The 26,709-nt window shown below is 36.5% G+C and overlaps 1 protein-coding gene across 3 annotated transcripts in view; it reads right to left on the reverse strand.

Moving 5' to 3' along the window:
* The window catches only part of sema6cb (semaphorin 6Cb), a 166,803-nt gene that overhangs the window by 75,548 nt on the left and 64,546 nt on the right, over positions 1-26,709 (reverse strand). For all 3 annotated transcript variants that reach the window (XM_073846587.1, XM_073846586.1, XM_073846585.1), the window contains exon 2: positions 26,148-26,247. The gene's annotated coding sequence lies outside the window, so the exon portion shown is untranslated. The remainder of the gene's footprint in view (positions 1-26,147; positions 26,248-26,709) is intronic.

Genomic DNA, 26,709 nt, shown 5'->3' on the forward strand with positions numbered 1-26,709 from the left:
GTTCCTCACATGAACTGGAACAAAAATACTGGCATTTACATTTAGCTGACACATTTAGAGTACTTTAGGTATAATCGTTTCACATATTCCTTGAGAATCACACCAGTGACCTTGGCCTTATGCTACTATCTGAGTTACAAGAATAAAAAGCAGTCTTTATGAGCTGGTGAGTAAAAAAAAGGCTGAGGCACATATAAAAAGACACAAACCTGGACTCTGGTTCATCTTTAGACTGACAAATGAGTGTGTCAGGAACTGATCAACAGCTCTCGAGAAAAACAGAAAAACAAATTAACAAAACGGCTTATGGGCTTTCAGTTAGAGAAGGGAAAAACAAGCAGGAAACCGTATTACGGTGTGTGTGTGTGTGTGTGTGTATGCGTGTGACTTTCGACCACAAAGACGACATTGTTGGTTTGAGACCGCAGCCGTTGGCCTGTTTATGCCAAAACAACCAATCATTATCACAGACCTGTCCCATGATATCGTCACATGATCCAGGGGTCACCTAGAAGGCAGACGTGCGCATAAACAGATTACAAAGCTCTACCCAGTTTTGTTTTTGAATCGAAATCAATTAGGTCAGTATTCAGGTAGGAATAGCTCGAGCAGGCTTTAAAAAGCCAGATATTCCTGGCACACATTCTGCCTGTGTTTTAAACACTGATCCAAATGGCTTCCTCGGCGCTATCAGTCATTTCACTCACCATCTCACAGGAGACGCACACACACATATGCAGACGCACACACAGGAGCCCCTAATTAGATTTCCAGTGAGTGACCACCCTGCTGTTGCTGGGCTAAATTAGAATTGGACTTAAGGAGTGTCGGGCAATTATTGAGGGTCTGCCCCTGCAGAACAGACGACGGAGAGAGAGAGAAAAAAAGAGAGAAAGAAAGAGAGAAAGGCACATCTGACAGCACAGAGTTAAGGGGCTATTATCACGCCTCATAAAATAGACACACTCGCCCTCATCCCAAGCCACATATTTAAGTTTTAATCTACTCTGAACAATATCAGGGTATGATGGGATAAGAGCGGGAACTTTGGTAACCGCAGTAACCCAGAAAGATATTAATATGCAGACAATACCAGTGTGGCAGCCGGCAAAGTCTCCTCAAGAGCACTGAGAGATAGAGAGAATGACAAACAGCTGACAGACAGGAAACACTTTGACCCTCAATTGGGATTAGATGAAAAATGGAATGGAAGAATCCTCAATGGATGTCTCTCTCTCTCGCTGTGCCTGCCAAGGTTACTACAGTCAAGTGAAACTGCTACAGAGAAAAAAGCTTTGCAAAAAAATCTGTTCAAATTAAATAATTATTACAAAAAAGTTTGCGAACAAGAACGCCTAACTACTAAATTTGCAACAAAATATAAACTAAAACTTAATGACTGATTTATTTTCATCTAATTCATATTCTAAGATTGAAGTAGGACTATTTGCATGTAAAAATAAAATAACAGTTGATCAAAAAGGTGATCCAAAAAAGATCAGGAAAAAAAAAATAATATTTGAACATATTTCGGACGTCTTTTGCTATGAACTTTGTAGTTGTTCTCTGCAGTGAATCCAGTACATACTGCTAAATCTAATTTTTATTTCAGATTTATTATTTAATTCAGATTTTAGATTATTTAATTAGATTATTAAGATTATTACAATATTTATTTAATTATTATTTTTTATTAAATTTTAGATTATTACTAAATTTGCAACAAAATATAAACTTTTTTAATATCCTAAGATTGACGTCTGACTATTTGCATGTAAAAATAAAAACAAAACAAATAAAATAAAATACAATATATAAAATTAAATTACTATAAAATAAATAAAGCAAAATAAAAATACATTGTTTAGTTGATCAAAATGGTGATGCAAAAAAGAAAAAAAAAAACGTAAAAAAAAAAACATTTCAGATGTCTTTTGCTATAAACTTTGTACTAGTTGGTTCAGGCCAAAAAAAAAAAGAAAAAAATGCTAATCTGAAATGTATTTGGATGTCAGTCTTAAGATAATAATTAGATCAAAATAAAGTAATTTTCTCTCCTTGTATTGCTATTTAGTATTTTATATATATATATATATATATATATATATATATATATATATATATATATATTTTTTTTTTTTTTTTTTTTTTTTGTAGCAAGTTTAATAATATAATCTGAAGTAAATAATACATCTGAAATAAATTTCAAATTAGTGTTCTTGTCCACAAATGGGTTTTTACTAAATTTGCAACAAAACATAAACAAAAACTCAACAGCAATACAAAGAGAGAAAATTACTGATTTATTTTCATCTAATTAATATCCTAAGATTGACATCTGACTTTTTGCATGTAAAAAATAAAATAAAATAAACATAATTGGCTAAATAGCAATACAAAGACAGAAAATAACTTATTAATTTCGATCTAATTAATATCTTAAGACTGGCATCCGACTATTTGCATGTAAAAATAAAATAAATAAAATAAAATAAATGTAAAACAAAATGAAATAGTTGATCCAAATGGTGATCCAAAAAAAAAAAAAAAAAAGGACAAACAAACAAAAGACATTTTTCAGATTGTCTTTTGCTATAAACTTTGTACTAGTTGTTCTCTGATTCGGGCCATCTGACACAAGATCTGAGTGGATCCAGTAAAATGTACCAGGGATGCCAGATGCTAGAAGTGGCAGTAATGGCACATTTTATAGCTCATTTCATTGACAGCAAGTACTGCAATATGGTGCTGTTGAGAACTTGAAACATAAAATTTAAACAGTGTTATTAAAGAGTATGGTGCATGTTGTGATATGCATATCAGAAAGAAAAGTAAAACTATACAGAATCAAATAAATAACTAAAAAAAAAAATACATAAAAAAGTAAATATGTCTGTAATGTTGTATATGTAGGAAAACTGCATAAATAAATGAAATACGTAGTCACATTGAAAAGGTCAAGTGTGATGTAGATGGAAGTACCAAGCCAGTGTTAAAGCGAACGTGCAAAGTAAGTCAAACACCCTTTACAAAAAGAGATGGACTTTTTCGCCCTGCCCATACCCAATTCTTTCACTGGATGAGACCCTTATTCCTTGGCTGGAATCATGGAGAGCCTTTTGAAGCTGCACTGAAACGGCAATTTGGACCTTCAAACCGTTGATCCCCACTGGGAAAATCATGGAATGTTAATTTCTTTTTGACTGAAGAAAGAAAGACATGAACATCTTGGATGACATGGGGGTGAGTAAATTATCAGGAAATTTTTATTCCGGAAGTGAATTAATCCTTTAATCCTTTAATGTTTTATATATACAACCAAAAACACAACTAACTAAACTAAACAAACTTAAAACTACACTGAAAACCCTGTCATCTGTGACCCACTGGAGCGGAGGCGTGAATAACTGTTAAACGAATCACAGGCATCTAGTGTCACGTGGGTGTCTGGTCTGTCAGCAAGAGGTCATGACCTTCTCACTATCAATGCCAGTCAGCCAATCCCCGAGGAAGAAAGGGATCTGCTCCGGCCACAAGGGCTCTGCCTTCCTGACAAGGTCAGTTCATGGGAGGAACAACGCTGGCGGGCCGCGGCGGGCTGTGCTGCTGCCTCTGCTGGGAACGGTAGAGAAAAGGAGCACCATCAGTCTTCATTCACGCACCGATGACAATTCCTGCTCATCCCATTCCCCCGCTGAAATTCCAAGAGGACTGGCTGTCAGCGAACGTCAATGTGTATCCCGATTAGCATGAAAGTTGGCACGTGATGTGTCACATCTTGCCACGTACCGCTCAGCGATGCATATGACACTCATCGCGCCGATTACTCTCCAACAGACGTGTTGTGGCTACATCCTGATAAGCATCAAACAAACTTGCAGACGAACTGTCGTTTCTCTCTTGAAACGACATTCCCAGCTAGACATCAGAGAGGGATCCATGCCAGCCGGCAGACAGTGGCCGTGGGGATCGATACGAGAACCGCCGAGACTTTCCTTCGCTGTCGCCAAGTCAGGCAGACGGCAGCGGCATTAGCGGAGCGGCACCGATCAGTCCCGTTTTCATCGGCCCTACGCACTCGCTGCGGCACACATTAATTTTGCAAATCAGTCATTTAGACAGAGAGAAAATCAATTCGGCTTTTCTTTCCCGAGGATGACCTGACAGCAACCTCTTCAAACAAAGAGCCCAAAATTATGCAGTCGTACCTTCAAATTGTCTCACTTTCTTCTTTGACTTTTAAAGTTCTGAATGTAAAATACACTCTTTTCTTGATCTCTCTCCTCTCTCCCCCTCTCTCATTAATATTTAAGGTTGTTATTTAGAGGCATTACCTGTCTGTATTGACAGAAATTGGAGCCGTCGTCCCCCGGCGGGTATTATAATTGGAGGGTGAAGTGTATGTGCTGGTGGAGGAGGAGGAGGGAGCAAAACATGTTTTTCCCTCAAACTTTTTTTATGAGTAGTTCTATTTTTATTAGTAATTCTGCTTCTTCACCAAAAAAAAAAAAAAACCCACAGCCCAGGGACCGACTGCTAAAGTCATCACGAATGCACACGCAGACTCCCAGGAGCTCTCCCAGAGGAGCGTATGGAGTGGGTGGTTGTGTGCAGGGGTAAGTGAAGATTTTGGGAGGAGGAACTGGAAGAGTCTTTATCAAAGAAATGCAGCGTAGGCTGTCGAAAGCTGCCCGACACTCACTCACTCTCTTTCTCTCTTTAACCAAGCGCAGCTTGAAACCATACCAATTAGAGAGCGATCCAGAGAGAGAGAACGAGAGATCAGCTCTGATCTCATAAGGAGACATCAGGACAACAACAAGGCTTACATGACAGTGAGGCAACATACTCAATTCCAATAAACACAGTGAGGTTATAATAATGTTATAATCCGGTGAGTTCAGTATTAATGTATTGATGTTAAGAACAGAATGAGATGCATTGACAGACAGCAAGCTCACTCCTGTCATTAGTGGTGTCTGGTAAGCGTTTGCGTGACAGACATGATCTATAACTCACGCAGCTTGTTGAGGAAAGGTGTGATATTACTTTTCTAAGCAATCTGAAATTAGATTTCTGTCAGGCAAACAATAAAAGAGGCCAAAAAATCCATTTAAAAAAGCACTTATGTTATGTGGATAGTTCAGCCAAAAATGAAAATGACCTCATGATTTACTCACCCTCAAGCCATCCTAGATGTATGACTTTCTGCTTTCAGACAAATACAATCAGGCTCTTCCAAGCTTCGTTTGCTTTCAGATGAAAACAATCTGGCTCTTCCAAGCTTTATAATGGCAGTGAAAGGGTGTTGAGATTGAAGTTCAATAAAGTGCATCAATCCATCAAAAAAAGTGCTCCACACGACTCCGGGTGGTTAATAAAAGCCTTCTAAAGTGAATTGATGCGTTTGCGTGAGAAATTATCTATCTTTAAAACTTTGGAAACCGTAATTTCTAGCTTCCGCTAAATGTTGTACACACGTTCATGAGAGAGTGGTGTTCTAGCAGATGACATATGGCGTATGACGTAGGCGTAGTGTAAGCTCTGGTAAGAATATACTAGTTATGCAAGAACCAAGTTTTAATTACAGCTAAGGAAAACCACTCTCCTCATGGCTTATATCAAAATCCTCTGACATTTTTCTTTACAAATCTTCATTTTGTATGTCTAATTCATGACCAGTGTTTCGTTTTGGTCTCTTCTCTGCGGTACCGTGTTCAACACTACGTCCTACGTCATCCGCTGGAACGCCACTCTTTTGTGAATGTGCATACGGTTACAATTTATATAAAGTTTTAAATATTTTTTTTACACAAACGCATTGATTCGCTTCAGGAGGCTTTTATTAACCACCTGGAGCTGTGTGGAGTACTTTTATGATAGATGGACGTACTTTATTGGACTTTTGAACTACAGGATATCAACATCCATTCATCCATTAACATTAAAAACCATTTTTGGGTGAACTATCCATTTAAGAACCAGAATGCTCAACAGGATACGTACAGATACTGTAAATTCAAATTCCAGGACTTTTTAAGCACTACTTTTTTGATTTTCAAGGACAAGATCTCACTAATGGCTTGACGTTTTCTACCGTTTAAGAAAAAAAGATTTGCAGAACTGTTCCGAAGTTCCAATCTAAACGCTTTGTGCTCCAAAGTCCCAATCTGAATAATGATTTGTGAACCACCATTTCAGATTAGGACTTTAGATCGTGAATCATTTAATTTGGGGAATGTTTCCAATGTACATCAAATGATTCATGCTACGTAATCTGTCTCAATCTTAATGAAATGATTTGCGATATGCAAAGTTACGATCTAAATCAAATGGTCTGCAATACGCAACTTGACGTTCCGGTCTAAATTAATTGATACGCAAAGTTCCGATCTAATTCAAATGATTCGCTAACTCGCTTTGAAGGCCTGATTTGAAATCAAATGATTTGCGATTTGTGATACAAAGTCCCAATCTGAAAAATTATGAACCGTCATTTCAGATCAGGACTCAGAGCACGGATCTTGAATCAAAAATTCAATTTGCGGAATGATTCCGATCTAAATTAAACGATTCGCAATACGCATAGTTACAATCTAAATCAAAAGATTCATGATACATTCCGATCTAAAACAATGGATTTATAAATACGTAAAGTTCTAATCTAAGTCAAACGATTCACTAACCTGCTTCAAAGTCCTGATCCAAATCAAATGATTCGCGATATGCTATTTGAAAGCCCAAGCTGAATCAAATGATTCATGCTCCACACTCCGAAGTCCTGATCTGAATAATGATTTGTGAACCAAAGCGCAAAGAATAGAAAGGAAAAAATTAGGGGTTAAAAGAAAGTGCTTAAAATAGTACACTAAAAGAGTCTAAAAAAAGCCTCCATAAGACGTACAAAAAAAAAAAAAACACAATGTACACAAGAAGACAGTACAGAAGAGAAAAAAGTGTGTAAAACAAAAAAAAAAAAGTGTATGCGAGCATATAGTCTTAGCCTCAGTCTCTGAAAAGTGTATGAAATAAAGAAAGAGCAGTAAAAAAAAAAGAACATACAAAACTTTATGCTTTTTCATCTTTTGAAAATATTTTTTTGGCAGAGAAAGAAAAATCTGAAACTGAACTGGCCAATTTTTGTATTGTAGTGCTGTATTAAAGCAATATCGCACTTGCAATCTTGCCGGTGACCTACGGCTGAATCACAGCCCCATTTTCACACATTCAGTACAACTGCACTCTTGTGCGTGTGATTTTACTTAAGTATATAATATTCCCATGTGTCTCTATATGGATAGTCACAGTCTGCACCAGCAGGATGCACAAAAAGTGTGTGCGTGATAGAGAGAAAGACCCCCGGGTGCTCAGCTAAGACATGCCGAGCTCAGCGCCTCTGTGACTGGTGAAGAGGATTTGGGAGGTTGAGTTTCTTTACAGGGCATTGATGCTCATCCACACACACACACACACACACACACACACACACACACACACACACACACACACACACACACACACACACACACACACACACACACACACACACACACACAAAGCTGTGATCAAACACCATGCTGTGCTGGACTGACATGAGACACACACACACACACACACACATAGTGCAGAAGACTCATGTCATTTCAGGATGGTTAGTTTCCTGTGACAGGTCTGTACCCAGTTGCTGTTTCAGTGCTCAGCAACTCAGCTCACCTGGGCTTCCACACAAATAGCTCTGGGTGTTACCATCATATTTATTTCATGATTCCATTATTTACACATTTCTACAAAATCTTGCTATTTCTGGAAAATGAATGGAAAAGAAAAGAAGACAGAGAGAGAGAGAGAGAGAGACAAAAATCAGTGTTCCAGTCTCTTCTTTAGAAGATTAAACTCTTCATCAAACTGTCTTCTCTTCAAGAAACAGACACAACACACACAAAGCCCTTAATTTACAGTCTCTCAGAGAGAGCTGAGTTAAGGATGTTGTGGTTCACTCAGACACTGACACACAAAGCGACAGGCGATAAATCACATCTCTTTCAATTTAATCTGAGATTTATACTAACCAGCCATGACCAGGAAATCTGGGTACAGTATGTGTATTTGTGTATTTTAGTAAAAACAAATCACCCATGGGTTCAAAACCCCCAACAGAGACTTATGTTATTATTGGATCGATATGTTTATTTATCTACCTATTGATCCATCCATCTTCATATTGCGGTTAAATAACAAATATGTTGAAATGTATGGTCATACATCGCAAAGTCAGCAGTATTGTGAAACATAAGTGCAATTTAAAATAACTTCTCTGTTTAAATATATTTTAATACTAATGCCATTACTCTATCCAGTCTTCAGTGTCACATATATTTAGATTTTTTGTGTTTAAGTAACATTTTTTATAATTATTAGTGTTGAAAATGGTTGTACGGTTTTATATTTTCATGGAAACGATATTTTTTTTCAAGACGTCTTGATGAATAGAACTGCTTTGTAACTATTTAGAATAAAAATTACAATGAAATTTCATCTTTCAATTAAATAGAAATGGTCACAAATTGAATTACATTCACTACCAGTCAAAAGTTTTTGAACTGTAAGATTTTCAATGGTTTTTAAATAGTTTTTCTGCTCACCAAGCCTGCATTTATTTGATCCAAAGTACAGCAAAAACAGTACAATTGTAAAATATATTTAGTATTTTAAATAACTGTTTTCTATTTCTGAATATATTTAAATTAATTAATTAATTAATTAATTATACTGACTACAAGCTTTTGAATGGTATAGTGCATAATGTTGCAAAAGATTTTTTTATTTCAGATAAATGCTGATCTTTGGATCTTTCTATTCATGAAAGGATCCTCAAAAAATGTACTCTTTTAAATATTGATAATCATAATAATGTTTCCTGAACAGCAAAGCAGCATATTAAAATGATTTCTGAAGGATCATGTGACACTGCAGACTGGAGTAATGATGCTGAAAATTTTGCTTTAAAACACAGGAATAAATTACATTTTAAAATATATTTTAAATAGAAAGCTGTTATTTTAAATAGTAAAAATATTTCACAATATTACTGCTTTTGCTGTATTTTGGATCAAATAAATGCAGACTTGCTGAGCAAAAGATAATTCTTAAAAAATAAAATAAAAAAAACTTACAGTTCAAAAACTTTTGACTGGTGCTGTATGATTAATGAATCACAAATATTTACCACATATCAACATTTATTTTAAAATTGAGTAAAGTCTTATTTTGCTAAAAGATCGAATTACTTAAACAACTTTGGATATTGACTTCTGAAGCCAAAATTGCTGTTTGTTGTTTTTAAAATTGAATTAAATTTGATTGTATTTATAACCCAAAATGTTGTACAATTTAAAAGAAATGAGATAAAACAATAAAATACAAAGAGAGAGATAATAAATAAGGCAGGTCAAAAATAATAAAACAAACATGTTTACAGAGGTATTTCTATAAATAAAACACAGCATGTTCGAATTCACTGTGGACATAAGTAGTACCTGATGCCTGGTTCGGATGCTGTGTTACAAATGTTCTGTCGAGAACGGTGCAGTTCATGCTCAAATATGAACTGTTGTGTATGTGTGTGTAGGCGAGTATATCTTCTCTTTGAAGCCGCTACCTCATGCTGCGTTCACCAATTCAAGCCTGTGCACTCTGAACTGAGACCAATCTGCCATTTTCCCATCTAGTTCTAGCCCAAAGAGTATATTACCAGTGCAGTATTTACAGAGACCTCTCAAAGGCTCAGACCACACAGCTGTGTAAGGGACCCCTGCAGAACGGGTCATCAGGCCATATGGTCACAAGGTCAGCTTCCCCTTAATAGACGTCCAGTCAGCAACTCAACAACATCTAAAACACACCACAAGTATCAGCTATAGGAAAGACAAGCTACTTTTTTTTACACTAATGACTTTCGATGAGTTTTCCATGACCTTATAGTATATATATATAGAATTTTTATAGAAACCACAAGAGATTTAACAGTGGATTTAGATTTGAAAGTCAGATATTTGATTATTTCTAGGAAGTAAATGAATAGATGAATATTTAATCAGATGGATATAAGTATTTGTTTATGAATACATATATAATTGATTTTATAAAGAGGTCACTCATTAGCATTTTAAATTTTTTTTTTTTTTTTTGCCTAATTTCAACTCAGATCTTAATGGCTTCAGATTGTTTTTGTCTGATCTCTCTCATGGCAAGATGCCAGCTGGTGTCCCTTCCTTTAATCTGATTAATTGGAAACTATATGAGCTGGCACCTGGTCAAGTGTGTGCGTGGACTATTGATGCGCCACCATGGCATTCCAATCACATGTTCAATGATGACACAGATTCCTCTGGTTTTCCAATGAGATAATCCCACATGTAATCCTAATCTCAATCTCCAACCCTTAATCTCAATCCCAGACCTGATTAAAAGATCAAACGTGGCTCAGAAACCACTCTAATTAAGGCTCCAATCAACATGGCATCCCATATCAATTTAATATATATTATAATATTTTGCATCTCTTCTACGATCAGTTAATTATCCAGACTCATAATACTTTTTAGCAGAGAGAAAAAAAAAGAGAAAATTAATAATTTACGCACCCCCGCCATGCTTCGCATCACTGAACGTTGAATATCCACAAGCGCAAATGAAAATCTACAATCAAGATTTACTGAAAAAGCCAAAGCTATTGTAAGACTTGAAATATAAAGCATGAGCCATATTCACTAGTTTATGGTGTTCTTTTTTCCTTTTTGACAGTTTGACAGGTGAGTAAATGATAATAGAATCTTCATTTTTTAGGTGAACTGTCCCTTTAAGCGTTAAGGTTTGATGTTCTGCTAAAGTTCCTGAGCTACAAACAGAGGAGCAGTGTATGTTAATGTGTTTGTGTGTGTCTGCATAGATATAGTGTGTGTGTTTAACACCCTTGCTTTTGGTGTCATTAAGCATGCGTGTGTACGTGTGTGTGTGTGCGTGTGTGATAAATGCACTCCGCTTGTCAGATTTGAGATTCTCATTAGTCTGAGCAAGAGGCAGTGAGAGGCCATTACTCTTCTGCCTCACTGACGCGTGTGTGCGACTGTGCGCGTTTGTTTTCAGCAGCGTATGGTGGTCTTCTGAAACGAGAAGGGAAAATCTGCTCTCTGGTTTCGTTTTTTAGTCAAATAACAAATTCATCTGGAAAACCAATACTTGTCAAGAAGCAACCAATACCATAATTAGTTTATTTTTATATTTACAGTACATACTATTTATTTGAACTAAGTCACATAGAAATGTATGCATTTAAATTAAGATATTTTTGATGAAACCCTGACCCTGCATAGACAGCAATGCAACTGATATGTTCAAGGCCTAGAAAGGTAGGAATGACTTTGTTAAAATAGTCCATGTGACATCAGTGGTACAACTGTAATTGTATGAAGGTAAACAAAATGAACGAATCTTCATTCTGTCTTCAACGTGTGTTCACAAGAGTACGATGTCCTTACTACCTTGCTGGGCCTTGATCGTGGTAGTTGTGTTGCGTTCTATGCAGGGTCAGAAAGCTCTTAAATTATCAAAAATATCTTAATTTGTGTTCTGAAGATGAACGAAGGTCTTACGGGTTTGGAATGACATGAAGGTGAGAATGTTATTTTTGGGTGATCTATCACTTTTACCCAATACCTAAACTTACTACAACAACTGCTTACTTACTATCAATAAACAGCAAATTAAGAGTTTATTAAGGGGAAACTCTTAATAGTGAATACATGTTCCCTATCTAAGGTGTTATCAATATTAAATAAAAGAAAACAAATCTAAAAAATCTAAACTGAAATGTAAAAAAAAAAAAAAACTGAAACCAAAAAAATGTATATAGCAAATTTTTTTGCAGACAAAAAAAGTTTAAGACAGTTTATAGCCCATACAGAATAAAAGAATGATCAACAGACAGAACGACACAAAACGATAGATAACAGAGAGATAGAATAGACAGAACAATAACAGATAGAACGAGAGACACAACGATAATAGATTGACAGACAGAATGATAGACAGAATCATAGAATGATAAACAGAATGATAGAAAGAGAGAATGATAGAATGATAGATAGAACGATGATAGATAAAAGAAACAGATAAAAACATAGAACGATGCATAGAACAATAGATAGATAGAACGACAGATAGAATGATTCATAAAACAATAGAACAATAGAATGATAGAACGATGATAGATAATAGCTAAAAAGATTGACAGAACGATACATAGAACAACAGATAGAATGATAGATAGATAAGATAGTTAAAACGATACATAGAACAATATAAAGATAAAATGATAGAACGATACATAGAACAATAGATAGAATGATTCATAGAACGATAGAATGATTCATAGAAGGCTAGAACAATGATGGAACAATGGAATGATAGAACGATGATAGATAAATAGCTAAAAAGATTGACTGAACGATACATAGAACAACAGATAGAATGATAGATAGAATGATGATAGATAAGATACATCAAACAATATAAAGATAAAATGACAGAACGATACATAGAACAATAGATAGAATGATTCATAGAATGATAGAACGATAGAATGATTCATAGAAGGCTAGAACAATGAGAACAATAGAATGATAGAACGATGATAGATAAATAGCTAAAAAGATCAAACGATACATAGAACAATAGAAAGCTAAAACAATAGAACGATACATAGAATGATAAAATAACAATGACAGACAAATAGATAGAACGATATAATGATGATAGAATGATACACAGACCAATAGACAGAATGATAGATAGAACGATAGACAGAACGATAGACAGAGTGATAGATAAAATGATACATAGAACGATAGATATAGAATGATAGACAGAACGATGATAGATAGACAAAACGACAGAACGATGATAGATAGACAAAACGACAGAACGATGATAGACAAAACGACAGAACGATGATAGACAAAACGACAGAACGATGATAGACAAAACGACAGAACGATGATAGATAGATAGATAGATAGATAGATAGATAGATAGGTAGAACGAAATGATACAGAACAATAGAAAGATAAAATAATAGAACAATAGATAGAACGATTCATAGAATGATGGAATGATAGAATGATTCATAGAAGGCATTGAACGATGATAGAGCGATAGAATGATAGAACGATAGACAGAATGATAGAATGATAGAATGATACACAGATAGATAGAATGATGACAGAATGATAAATAGAATGAGAGAGAGAGAGAGAGAGAGAGAGAGAGAGAGAGAGAGACACAGGGCACAATCTACTAGAGAGCAGAATCCCTCTGAATAGAGTCATCCAAATTGAATCAATACATAAAGGCAGCGAGGCAGCGTCTGGTCACGACTGGGGTTTTAGTAGTGGCACCAGAAGTCATATACACACGCACATACACACAAACACTGGCCGTCTAAACACCGCCAGCAATTTTAAGACATCTCGATTTATAATGGCTTAGACTGCCACCGTATCGCTGTAACACAAAACTTACCGCAGACACACAGAAACTCAGCACGTACATTAGTCTGACACAGATACAAGCCCGTATCCCAAAACCACCAACATCATTTACGGCCCTCAGATACGGCTCTCCCCAGAGGGAGCTCGGATCCATCGGCTCTCACGCTACATGCAACAAAGAGCTTATTTCCAATGAGAACAGAGGCCGGAGTATGCTTTGAAATCGCGGCGAGTGGCGACACAAGCCTGGAATTGGAATATTATGAAACATGAAGAAGAAGAAGGAGGGGTACGGGGATACCAAACAATATGAGCAACGAATCGATGAGAAGGAATAAATAGACAGAATAAGAAACAGAGAATGGGCTAGCTTGCTGCTGTGGTTAGAAATAGAGGCTATTTAAGGCCCGGCTGATATTTCTCAATCCTCCACTGTTGAGTCGAGAGCAGACTGTTATGAGACACCAAGACGTTTCCCAGACTCTCAGGTGTGATGGATGGATATTTCAGCCAGTAAATATTGTACTGGCTTGGAGGTTATATATTTTTCAGCGAGGACAAATCAAGCAGTTCAGATGGGCTCTGCGAGTCCCACGGATGTGGTCCTCGGTGTCCAAAGCTAATTATATAGCTAGGAGGAGGGGATCGGAGCACATTTAGACCTTGAGAAACACTCAGATCTCCAGAGTGCCCGTCCTATCAACAGATCAAAGACTTGAGTCTTCCACAACACCCCCTCGGGCGACGAGGGACCAGTGGATGAAACGAAACGGGCCGGTTGAGAGCACTATGAGGGCAGTGTATTTTACGTATTCTTCTGTGGCACACTGTAAAGCCAATTATATTTTCTCATTAAAATGTCAGATATGCAACAGTGTTACTTCGGGGTTTTCTCGATGCTACTGAGTGAAGTGCAGGGACCGCAAAGAAGTAATATAAAATTTAAGACTTTCAAACTTTCTCTCTTGTTATTGTTCTTTGCCATTCTCAGTTTTTATTAGGGCCAAAACAAATAGCTGTGATTATCAACAATAAAATTGTTGGCAAATGTTTTAACCTTTAAATAGTTGATCTCAATGACCTAACGCAAGATGATTTTAAACTCAAACAATGCATTTTAACAAGAGTTATGTGACCCAAGAGTCAGATACATATGTAGTCAGATATAGTCCAGACATACTCCAAAGAAAACATCACAACCCTAATAATTAAAAACAACAACAACAACAACAACAACAACAACACAGACTAAAAGTGTTGTCATATGCACTATATGTAAGACAGAGCACAACTTGCATTTTAGATTATCTAAAAAGGAAACACCCCAAGTGTTTACCCCTTTTATCTATAATGCAGCTGGGTAAATATTTATATTTAGATATTTTAAATGTAGTAGATATATAATATTTAGTAGATATTTTATATTTTATAAGGAAAGGAAAATGTTTTTAGACTGTTTTCGGTAAAATAAATAAGTTATCAAAAATGTAGAATATTTTTATTTTGATATTTTATTGACACTGATAAATGATCAGATTTCTCAAATTCAAATATTTTTTACTTGTAACTCTATAACGCCACTGTAGTGTCACATAAAAAAATAGATTTGGAAATTACAGTGTTTGAGAAGAATTTCATAACAGGTTTTTATGAGAATAAAGACACAACATTATGAGATTACAGTTTGTACACAGGGTTGCCAGGTCTGCGTAATAAAACAGCCCTTTGCAAACAGCTTGATTGACAGGCAATCTGACCAATCATAATGCAGACTCTGCCATTTTTCCGACAAACAAACCAGACAGGAGAGTAGATTTGAGTCTTTCCGTGGTTGAAACAAGATACCTTATGATGTTTATTCATGTTTATTTAATACTATAAGTAGTAAAGAGGAAGAGATGATTGGTTAACATGTTGCTTGAACTGAGGCACTACAGTGATCTGTCACAACACATTTAAGAGCCACCGGTATTTATTGACAGAAGAGTAGATTAACTTTGGTGGACTTTACACGGTTGAAATAAAATACATTCTTAAAATACATGTTTATTTCGTAAATAAGAGACGATCGGTTCACTGGTCTTTCATCAATCACTCCCTATGCCCTATATAGTGCACTAAGTGCCATTCGCTGTATAGAAAATACTAACTCTGTGAACAAGTGACTGATTTTAGCCACAGCTTTAGCGTCTAATTATAGTGTAAGGGGGCGGGATGCTTCAGACTCTAGAGAGCATTTGATTGGACAGAAAGTTTGACGAGAAGCTGAAGTGCAGGGTGATGTCATCAAAATCGTTGCTCAATATTAGTGGAGGTTAGATAATGCTTTTGAGTACGTTTTGAATGCTTAAAACTTGTAAATGCAAATTTGGTCATTGTTTTGAAACACTAGCTTATAGACAACCTTAACTTTAACATATTCTTACTAAAAGCCATAACATTTTGATTTAGGTTTCATGGGGACTTTAAATGTTAAACGACACAAACTATATGACAGTGATAATCTCAGGTAATGATTATGTGCTTTATTCAAAGTTAAACATGTCTAATGTGAGTTTAAATATCATTGTCCATGACCTTATCGCCATACTGAAAGCAATAACAGATAGTTTAACTCAGATCTTGATAAATGAAAGCAAAGATGTGAGTTAAAACTGCAAACTCAATGCAAATCATCAAGCATATTATAAAACAAAGATGGTATCTGGCACTCAGTATGTACATTCATTATTTTAAAAAGATTTTATATTTATGAATTAGATTATAAATGTATACATTTCGTTGCAAATACGGGTGCAGTTGATCCATATTAGTGGAGGTTAGAGAATGCTTTTGAGTAAGTTTTGAAAGCTTATCTTATAAATGCAAATTTCATCATTGTTTTGAAACACTAGCTTACAGATAACCTTAAGGTTAACATATTCATATTAAAAGCCATAAAACTTTGATTTTGATTTCATGGGGACTTTAAATGTTATTCTCAGAAAATGGTTCTTCTTGAGAAAGCTAATAAAACCTCTCCTCACAAGTATAAAAACACAAGGCTAAATCTGAAAAGTCAATTAAGAGCCGTTTAATTAATTCCCCAATATTTAAATAATCATTAGATTAGCTGATTATTAAAATAATCCTTAGTCCTAGACCTAGTGTTGATCAGTATAAATCAAAGCAGTTTAGCCGTATCTCTTCATAGTACACCACCTTCCAAAGTTCAATACAAGGTTGTGCACGAAGCATCAAGAGGTCTCGTTACGCCCTAAATAGAATTAATTCATCTCCTGCCAATTATTTTGGACCCAGGGCCAAGTCTAAAAGTAGAGCGCTATGTTTTATTCTGCTTATCTGCAGAAACAGTTCAGGTCAATCAGATATCCAGCCCGCAACAGAGTCCTGATTGACATTCTATAAGAAAAAAAACTCTTCTTTTGGTGTGAAATGTGCATATTGCAAATGCCCCAGGCCGCATTTATCTACGGTCCAGGTCGAGGGAGTCGAACGTTATTAAAGCAGTACTGTGACTGAAGTAGAATGTCAATGGACGCGTCGCACATTACCTGCTGCAAGATTTAACATCACATTAAACAGTGTGTGTCCACGCTTCGACTCACTCACACACACGCACACCGGCTCCATGAATATTATAATGTGACCCACGGGGCATAAACGCAGAGTGTCTCAGTGAAGGGCCTGGCTGCCAGTTCTAGACAGCCGCAGAGACACCGTTCGATAGAAGCTTTCTTTTGGATTTCTGAATCGCCCTGACAGGGAAACCACTGGCTAAAGAATGCCAGCGAAGGCCAGATGCCCGACAGCGTGTGCGGATGAATGCGACTGCGATTGCTCTCACGTGTTGTGTGACTGAAAAAAGACCGACGGAGAAGAGATAAGGAGAGGGCAAGAGGTAAGAGTGATTCACTGTGTCTCTATCGTACAATTATCAGATGAGAGGGTGTGAATGTCTCACACTCAGGCCAGAACCCTTTGCGAATAAAAAGCACTTCTCCATGTCTAATACGCACAGTAATCACAAGCTTCTGTTGCTCTTCTGAGCCTCTTTGTTAACACTTTACATGGTGTTAACAAAGGACCTTCACAACTGTTCTGTTTTTGAGCAGACTAACGGGATTACTTTAAAACGATGAATGATTGATTAGTTACATGACGGTAAATGAATAATGCATCACTCTGTGGTGGTTTGTACACCTTATGTAATATATCTCACTTGCTGAAGCATTTCGGCTTTCTTACGTGCACTCGCACCCCTCTCACCACAGCTCAATTTGCAGTATCACGGCTGCCATCTAACCCTCTGCAGGCATCTGAAATGGCATCTCGCTCCGCTTCCATAGCATTCGGCGGAGACCGGGAGGAGTTGAGAATCATCGCATCCCTGGGAGGAGAGGAGGAGGGGAGGGACATCCAGCTAAATGCATTTATCTGCTGTTGGCAGCTTTTCAAGCCCACAGCTGAGGCGAGATCAGACAAGAGCGAGTGTTAGCGATCCCTTTGCGGGCCGATACACAGGTCATTCCTGTTATGCAGTACACTGTCATGTTCCCATCAGATACGCCACCATTTAAAAGTTTGAGGCCAGGAAGATTTTCTTTGCAAGGCTGCATTTATTCAAAAATACAGCAAAGAATCTTTTTGTGAAATATTATTATTTTTAAATATATAAAATAGAAAATTGTTATTTTAAGATTTACTTAATTCCTGTGATGGCAAAACTACATTTTTAGCAGCCATTACTCCAGTCTTCAGTGTCACATGATCCTTCAGAAATCATTCTAATACTTATTCAGCGCTTCAAAAAAGATTATCAATGTTGAAAACAGTTGTGCATTTATTTAAAAAAAAGAAAGAAATCATTTAATGCGTCCTTGCTGAATAAAATGATTAATTTGTTCATTTTATTATTATTATTGTTAATTACTGATCCCAAAATAAGCATACTGATTTCTGAATGATTTAATGATTTCTGAAAGATCATGTGACATTGAAGACTGGAGCAATAGCTGCTGAAAATCCAGCTTTGCCATCACAGGAAGAAATAAAACTTATAAATACAGTTGAGGTCAAAAGTTTACATGCACCTTGCAAAATCTGCAAAATGTTAATTATTTCACCAAAATAAGAGGAATCACATAAAAAGCATGTTATTTTTTATTTAATTTTGTCTTCTGGGAAACATGTAAGTATTTTCTATAGGGCAGTACTAAGAAAAAAATAAGAAAAATGTACACATTCTGTTCAAATGTTTATATTCTTGGCTCTTAATGCATTGTTTTTCACGCATTAAGCATCAGTAAGCATTTGAACATTATGTAATAGTTGCATATGAGTCCTCAGTGTGAAAAGATGGATCTCAAAATCATAGTCATCGTTGGAAAGGGTTCATATGCACAAAAATGCAGAAAAACCAAAGAATTTGTGGGACCTTTGTAGGATTTTTTTGAACAACAGCAGACAGTTTAACAGCTCATGACAAACAAGAAACTCATGAACAACTATCACAAAAAAAAAAAACTGCTGTGGATCATTCAGGAAACAACAGTATTAGGAATCAAGTGTATGTAAACTTTTGAAAAGGGTCGTTTTTATAAATTCAACTACTATTTTTCTCTTGTGGACTATATGTAAACATCTTTTATGTGAAGTATCTTATTTAGGTCAGTACTAAATGAAAAAAAGAACATGCATTTTGTATGATCTTATGATCTGATCTGATATTTTGATAAAATAATTAACATTTTGCAGATTCTGAAAGGTGTATGTAAACTTTTGACCTCAGCTGTATATTAAAGAAAAAGTTTATCTTTGGCACACGAATTAAGATATTTTTGATGAAATCCGAGAGCTTTCTGAACCTGCATAGACAGCAACGGCACTACCATGTTCAAAGTTCTACCTCAATGTTATGAAGCTACAAGAATACTTTTTGTGTGCAAAGAAAACAAAAATAACAATTTATTCAACATTTTCTGTCTTCTGCGTCAGTCTCTGCAGCACATTCATGAGAGCACTATGACGCATGTCGACCCCACTCTTTTGAACCGTAGAGTATGCTGTGTATGTGAAACAGGATGTGTGTTAGAAAGCTTTTTTGCCAAGGAGGCAAAGCAGAAAAGGAAGCCAGACACAAATCAAGTAGTGAAACGTCGAAAAATAAGAGGGAACTTGACAGATCAAAGAAGAGAGATCAACCAATCAAAAGAGTTCTCCAGGTCTTCAGACATTCATCCACCTGAGGAGAGTGAGACAGGTTTTGTCTGGGTTGAAGAGTGAGACAGTCCCATCGAAAGCAGTATAATTCTGAGTGATATGATGCAGTGCTCTTTTCATACAGAGAGGAATTCTGTGTCGTTCATGGTGAGATTTGGAACTAGAGGAGACACTAATGTTTCATTGAGGTTTGTGGACATTTAAAGCAAGAACCCTGCACTCGACATCTTTTGACAATCATCCAAGGAGTTACCACCCACAATACCCAAGCAAGTATTAAGTAAACTGGTTCAGTGTTTGTTTTTCTGTTGGATTCACGTTGATTCACAGATCGACGCACCACACGGCTTGTCTCTGTCTCTACGGTGGTTGCAAATGCCCCAAAGGAGGCGTGTGAGAGACATCCAGGACTGACAGACCTGATCCTAGATCAGTAGTGGGTGAATCCCGACGGATGCGTCGCATCAGAAGATCAATATACCACTTAATGCTGCACTGTTGCTGAATAACAATGGGCCGTGAGAACACTTTTCACTCACCACCTCCCAGATGATACCAGCCACAGCCCATAATTACTTTAGCAGGCGGTTATGGGTGCTACATGTCTGGAATGATGTTGCAGAGAGCTTTCGATGATATCTCAGTCTTCGGAAGGTTTTTGCAAGCATGCTGCAAGGTCTGCTGGAAAATAAATTAATCTTATTAAACTGAAACACGCTCAATATTATTTAGCCGGAGAACTACCATGCTTCTCACAGGAATGTCTGCATTTAATTGATCCAAAGAAATGGTAAAGACTTTTACACTGTACTTCATATAAATGCTGTACTATTTCCTTAAAGCATCCTGAAAAAAATGCATCACAGCTCTACAAAATATGAAGCAGCACATCTGCGTTCAACATTGATAATAATAAATGTTTGTTGAGCACCAAATCACCATATTAGAATAATTTCTGAAGGATCAAGTGACACTAAAGACTGGAGTAATGGCTCATATATAAATACACACACACACACACACACACACACACACACACACACACACACACACACACACACACACACACACACACACACACACACACACACACACACACACACACACTGGTTTACATGGTTCATGGGGACATTCCATAGGCGTAATGGTTTTTATACTGTACAAACCGTATTTTCTATCGCCCTAACCCTACCCTACACCTAAACCTAGCCCTCACAGGAGATTGTGCAAACTTTTACTTCCTCAAAAAAACTCATTGTGCATGATTTATAAGCCTGTTTCCTCATGGGGACCTGAGAAATGTCCCCACAAGGTCAAAATTTACTGGTATTCCTATCCTTGTGGGGACATTTGGTCCCCACAACGTGATAAATACCAGGTACACACACACACACACACACACACACACACACACACACACACACGTATATATTTTAGCAAAATGTCTAATATGGTTTACATATTAAATATATTTATATATAATATAAATTATATGAATATAAATATATACATGTAAATACTTTCAAAATATATACTGTATGTGTGTGTCTTTATATATACACATAATAAATATACATAGTACACACACACACACACACACACATATATATAAACAAAAACTTTTATTTTGGATGCGATTAATCGTTGCTCAGCACTATTAAATTGTGAAAATATTTTTTTTAAATGAAAATCTTTTATACAAGGTTTCTTTTTTCTTTGGCACATTCCAAAAAATCTTACAAACCACAAATTGCACAAAAACAAATAAAACTATTTTATTTTATTAAATTTCCACGACTATTTAATGACTTTTTAAAGGGACAGTTCACCCAAAAATGAAAATTCTGTCATCAATTACTCGCCCTAATGACGTTTCAAACCTGTAAGACCTTTGCTCATCTTTGTAAAACAAATAAGGATGTTTTTTATGAAATCCGAGAGCTTTCTGACCCTCCATAACAGCAAATGTTACATGGACTGTTTTACTGATGTCCTTACTATGTTTCCGTGCCTAGGAACACTTCAGTTACATTGCTGTTTATGCAGGGTCAGAAAGCTCTTGGATTTCATCAAAAATATCTTAATTTGTGTTCCAAAGATGAACGAATGTCTTACGGGTTTGGAACGACATGAGGGTGAGTCATTAATGACAGAATTTTCATTTTTGAGTCCCTTAAATGACTTCTTATTTAATACAAATTTCTTGACATTTCTTGGTTTTCCATGACTTTGGGTACCCTAAATTCTAATAAAAGACATATAAAGCATCTACTAAAGAAAAAAAAAAAGTCACAATACATTTAACAGCTTTAAAATTACAGTTTATCTTATGCTTCTATTTGTTATTACAACTCCATATGGCAACACATATGTAGATCAATCCTCAGATTAATCCACCAAAGCAAAAATGAGGAAGAAATGAGGAAGAATGTTCATTTGTGATTTATCTAAATTTAACCAATTTGTTAACCCGATATGCACTGCAGAATAGACGCCAAACTTCATTTGACGAATGAAAATCAGGTTGTGTTGGGATGCAAGTACACCACGTTCAATACCATTGTTGTCGTGCTGTGTAATGGATGTTGATCGTTCATCCAATGAGACATTGAAAACACTTCTTGTTCATTCAGCCGAACGATCAACAACATGGCATATTGGACATACTGTACTTCAGTCCCCTAGCAGCCTCGGTTTCAATGGCATCATATTGAATATGGCATTTACTTTGACTAAAGTCTATAGCTGGATCAAATCCAACGCCTCTTGAAATCTTTTATAAGCTCTCAATGAGTGTAGATTTGCACAATACAGTCTATATTATTATGTTTTAAGTCTGTAATAAAAATGCACTGTGTCAAAGTGACTCAATATAATCCGGTGGTTGCCCATCACTAGCTGTTGTGACAAGACAGGAGGAGGAGCAGCAATGTGGATTACAAAACTACGACGAATATGAGTGTGAGCATGTGTGTGTGTGTGTGTGTGTGAGTTGTTTGGGTATCTATTAGGATTACAGAAGCAAGACGTGTGCGACTCTGGAGAATATAATTCTGTCAGAGTCAGAGTTCTGCTATGGGGTCACCCCTCCTTGGAGCCATCTGCTTCCTCCTGCCTGTTAGTCTCAGGGCACTGAAGCTCAGAACTCAAACAGGCCCCGGGGGACCAAGGCTCACGCATAAATACACCGAAAATAACTAGACGCTGGTGGTTAGGAACCAGGAAGTGATTCCTGAGTGCCAAACTGCTGGTGAAAATGGGAATTTAACCCCGAGCTTTTCCTGCGCAGCCAAGTGTGCTTCCCTGTCAGAGCGTAGGAGAACCAATCAGGTGATTAGCCAACAGAGTTTGCATGAATCCTACTGTACTGTATGCAAATATTCATTTTTGGATGAACTATCCCTAAAAGTAGCCAAATCATTATAACAAGTTTTTCGGAGTCATGGAAAATGGAAAACAAAAGAGAATATGTGGAATATGCTATTGTAGATTTTAGACACCATACAGACAGTCCAATCATTGTCTTCAAGCCTAAAGTGCCGTTCCGGATGACTGCTCTGAAATTTCCCATTTGCTGGGTGAGATTTTGCTATTCATCCTATCCTCGCTGTGGTGGGCAACAATGAGGCAGAATGAGTGAGAGTATTAGATGCTCCCAGAGTCATGGAGTCAGAAGGCCAAAGAGTCAGAGAATCGTCTCTCATCTCCTCGCAGCAAAAAAAGACTGAAAAGGCACACTTCTCACATTGCAGAAAGTCACACTTACTGTATGTTTGAATGTGTGGTGCCAGATATGAAGAGGAGTGAAAGAAAGAGATTCATTCATCTCATAGACCTCGTTCACACCTGATTTTAACATCAATCTTTAGAGCGCAGCTCTAAATACAGGGGGCCAATGCGTCTTGCGCAATCGGTTCACCGAACACATTTGGAGGAGGTCGCCGACACACATGGTCATGTATATATATTGTAAACGCTAATGCATCCTGTCAGCGAAAGACCGCCTACTCATGTAATCGTTGCAAAACATGTTGGAGGCTTTTACATTCTCTGCCAACAAATTATATAGCCTTAAAGTCAACATGGAACAAACAAATTCAACAAATTCACAAACCTCTTTGACTGTAATGTGACATTTCTAAGATATTCAATGTGAAATCAGGTAGCATCTGAGGCCAAATGTACAAGAATTTGATTTAAACTAAAATTTCTCATTTCACCGTTAGTATTCACCCCATCAGAGCACAAAAAAAAAATGTCTACATTTGTAAGCTTTCTCACCTGACCTTTCACAAAGTTGGTAACGGGCCTTTCCATTGGCCCGCTTCCAGACCTGCAGGGCTCAGCTCTATACCGGATCATCCACAACACACTGAGAACCTTCGGGATAAACAGTGTGATGCAATTTGACTGAATACCGCTCCGAGCGATGCTCTGTGGCCATCAATGACCTTTGGATGAAAATGTGGATTCCGGGACAAAAGGAAGGATAGAGAGAAATCTAGAATGATAGTGCTTACACTGTTGTTTCTGCTCAGAGGTCAGCAGCAGGGAAGTGAAAGAGAGAAAGAGTGAACGAACAATGGTGCGGCTCAAATGATCTGAGGGCATGTCAGTTTTAGTCAGAGCCAAGTGTTCATTGCATGCCTATTATACATTTCTTTCAGGGGTGGATGGTATGACCAAAATCTAATCTTAATTGCGTTGATTTTGAGATTTTGAGTCAAATTATAATCACAGTTTATGGTACATAAAGTCAATAGTGCACTACAAAGTGTCGCAACAGTCGCAATTATGACAGTAAAGTTAGATACATATTGTAAAATAAAAGTTTAATTTAATTGAATTAATTTGCAAGTGACAAATTTGTGAGATTGTTGTGAAAAATAAGGCAATAAATAGAAAAGTAAAATAAAAGCAAAAAGTAAAACTGAGATATATTCACAGTGAAAAATAAAGTAAATTGATAAAATGTCAAATTGTGAGATAAATTCATCATTATGAAATAAATCATAATTGTAATAACTAAAATCATATTATAGCTAGATACAGTAAAAAATTAGGATGGTAAAAATGCCCTGAGATTCTGAGAAATAAAGTTGAAATTCTGAGTAATAAAAAGTCAAATTGTGAGATAGTCCAAATTATGAGAAATAAAATTATGAGAAATAAAAAGTCAAATTGTGAGATATAGTTATATTGTGAGATATACAGTCAGAATTCTGAGAAATAAAGTTGAAATTTCGAGAAATAAAAAGTTAAATTATGAGATATACAGTCAGAATTGTGATAAAGTTGAAATTGAGAAATAAAAAGTCAAGTAGTGATATACAGTCAGAATTTTGAGAAATAAAGTTGAAAACACAAGGAATAAAAAGTCAAATTGAAAAAAGAAAATTTCCAGGAAATTTTGGAAACATTCCAGGATTTTTGGGAATCTTCCTAGGATTTTTGAAATATTTTTTCTGGAAATATGAGAAATAAAAAGCCAAATTGTAAGACAGTCATATTGTGAGACATACAGTCAGAATTTTGAGAAATAAAGTTGAAATTAGGAGAAATAAAAAGTCAAATTCTAAGATATCGTCAGAATTCTGAGAAATAAAGTTGAAATTAGGAGAAATAAAAAGTCAAATTGTTAAATATGGTCCGAAATAAAGAGTAAAATTGTGAGATTTACAGTCAGAATTCTAAGAAATAAAGTTAAAAAATATGAGAAATAAAGTCAAATTGTGAGATATAGTCAGAATTCTGAGAAACCAAGTTGAAAACATAAGAAATAAAAAATCAAATTGTGAGATTTAGTCATATTGTGGGATATGATACGATATAAAGTTCCAATTATGAGATATAAATTCACAATTATGATAAATAGTCCATGTATTTTTTTATTTATTTTCTTACTCTGAGGTGAAAACAGGCTGAGGAGGTGAAAGGAAAGTATTTGCTAATTTTTCAAACCTCTTTTTTTTTTTTTACAGTATAAACTATTCCCATTTATACAGTGGTACAAACGGCACAGCAGGTTCTCTACCTATTCTGACATACTGTCCAACCTTAATTCCTCTAAAACAATGGGCTAATGTAATAAATCAGATGAGCACAGATCCGTATCTCAAGTGCCCTTCAGTCACGTTTCCTTGACGACGCAATCCGTGAACGCAATCCAACTATAGTGGGTTGCATCAGATCTGACAGGTCGATCGGCGTTTGTTAGTTCTGCTGATCTCGAACTGATGCTGCGTCTCTGTAAACTGCTGCGTCTACAATTGATTGTGTCTGCCATGACGAAGAGAGGAAATACGAACTGGCGTGTCCATGATGACAGGCAGGAAACCTGAATCACTGTAAATAGAGAGAGACTAATTCAAAACTCACTGTTATGCTTTCAGGAGGCAAGCAGCGGTGGAATCGCTTTGGCTCTCGCTGGTGTCCACGAGGTTAGATGGCAAGACGAAAGAGATTTTCACTCTAGATCCTAGAGGAAAAAAAATAGAAACAGACAAAAGGGACATAAATATATTTGGATCTGGCTGTGTTGGAGATTTGTAGACTAATAACCGCTGGTTTGTAGGTGACTCATGTTGGCAGGAAATGTGAACTGGCCGGTGACCCGTGACAGAGGAAGATTCAGAACTCACCACCGCTCAGGAAAAGAAAAAAAAAATCCCTCTAACGCTCGTGCTTTAAAAACACTCTCTCATAAACACACACGGCATAACTCTAAACAGGACCAGATGTTTCTGCTAGGGAGCTGAACTTCCATCTGTGTGTGGAAAAACGAAAGCAACAGCAACTTTCCATTCATTAACCCGCTTCTGTCAAAAAATGGCAGGAAAATCATGCCGGCAATAATTTGTGTTTAATACACAAGACAATGCAACTCTATGCACTTCTATATGCATCTATCTATTCATCCATTAACCTCATGCGGTTCCTT

Source organism: Garra rufa, chromosome 9, assembly GCF_049309525.1.
Source record: "Garra rufa chromosome 9, GarRuf1.0, whole genome shotgun sequence".
Lineage (NCBI taxonomy): Eukaryota > Metazoa > Chordata > Actinopteri > Cypriniformes > Cyprinidae > Garra > Garra rufa.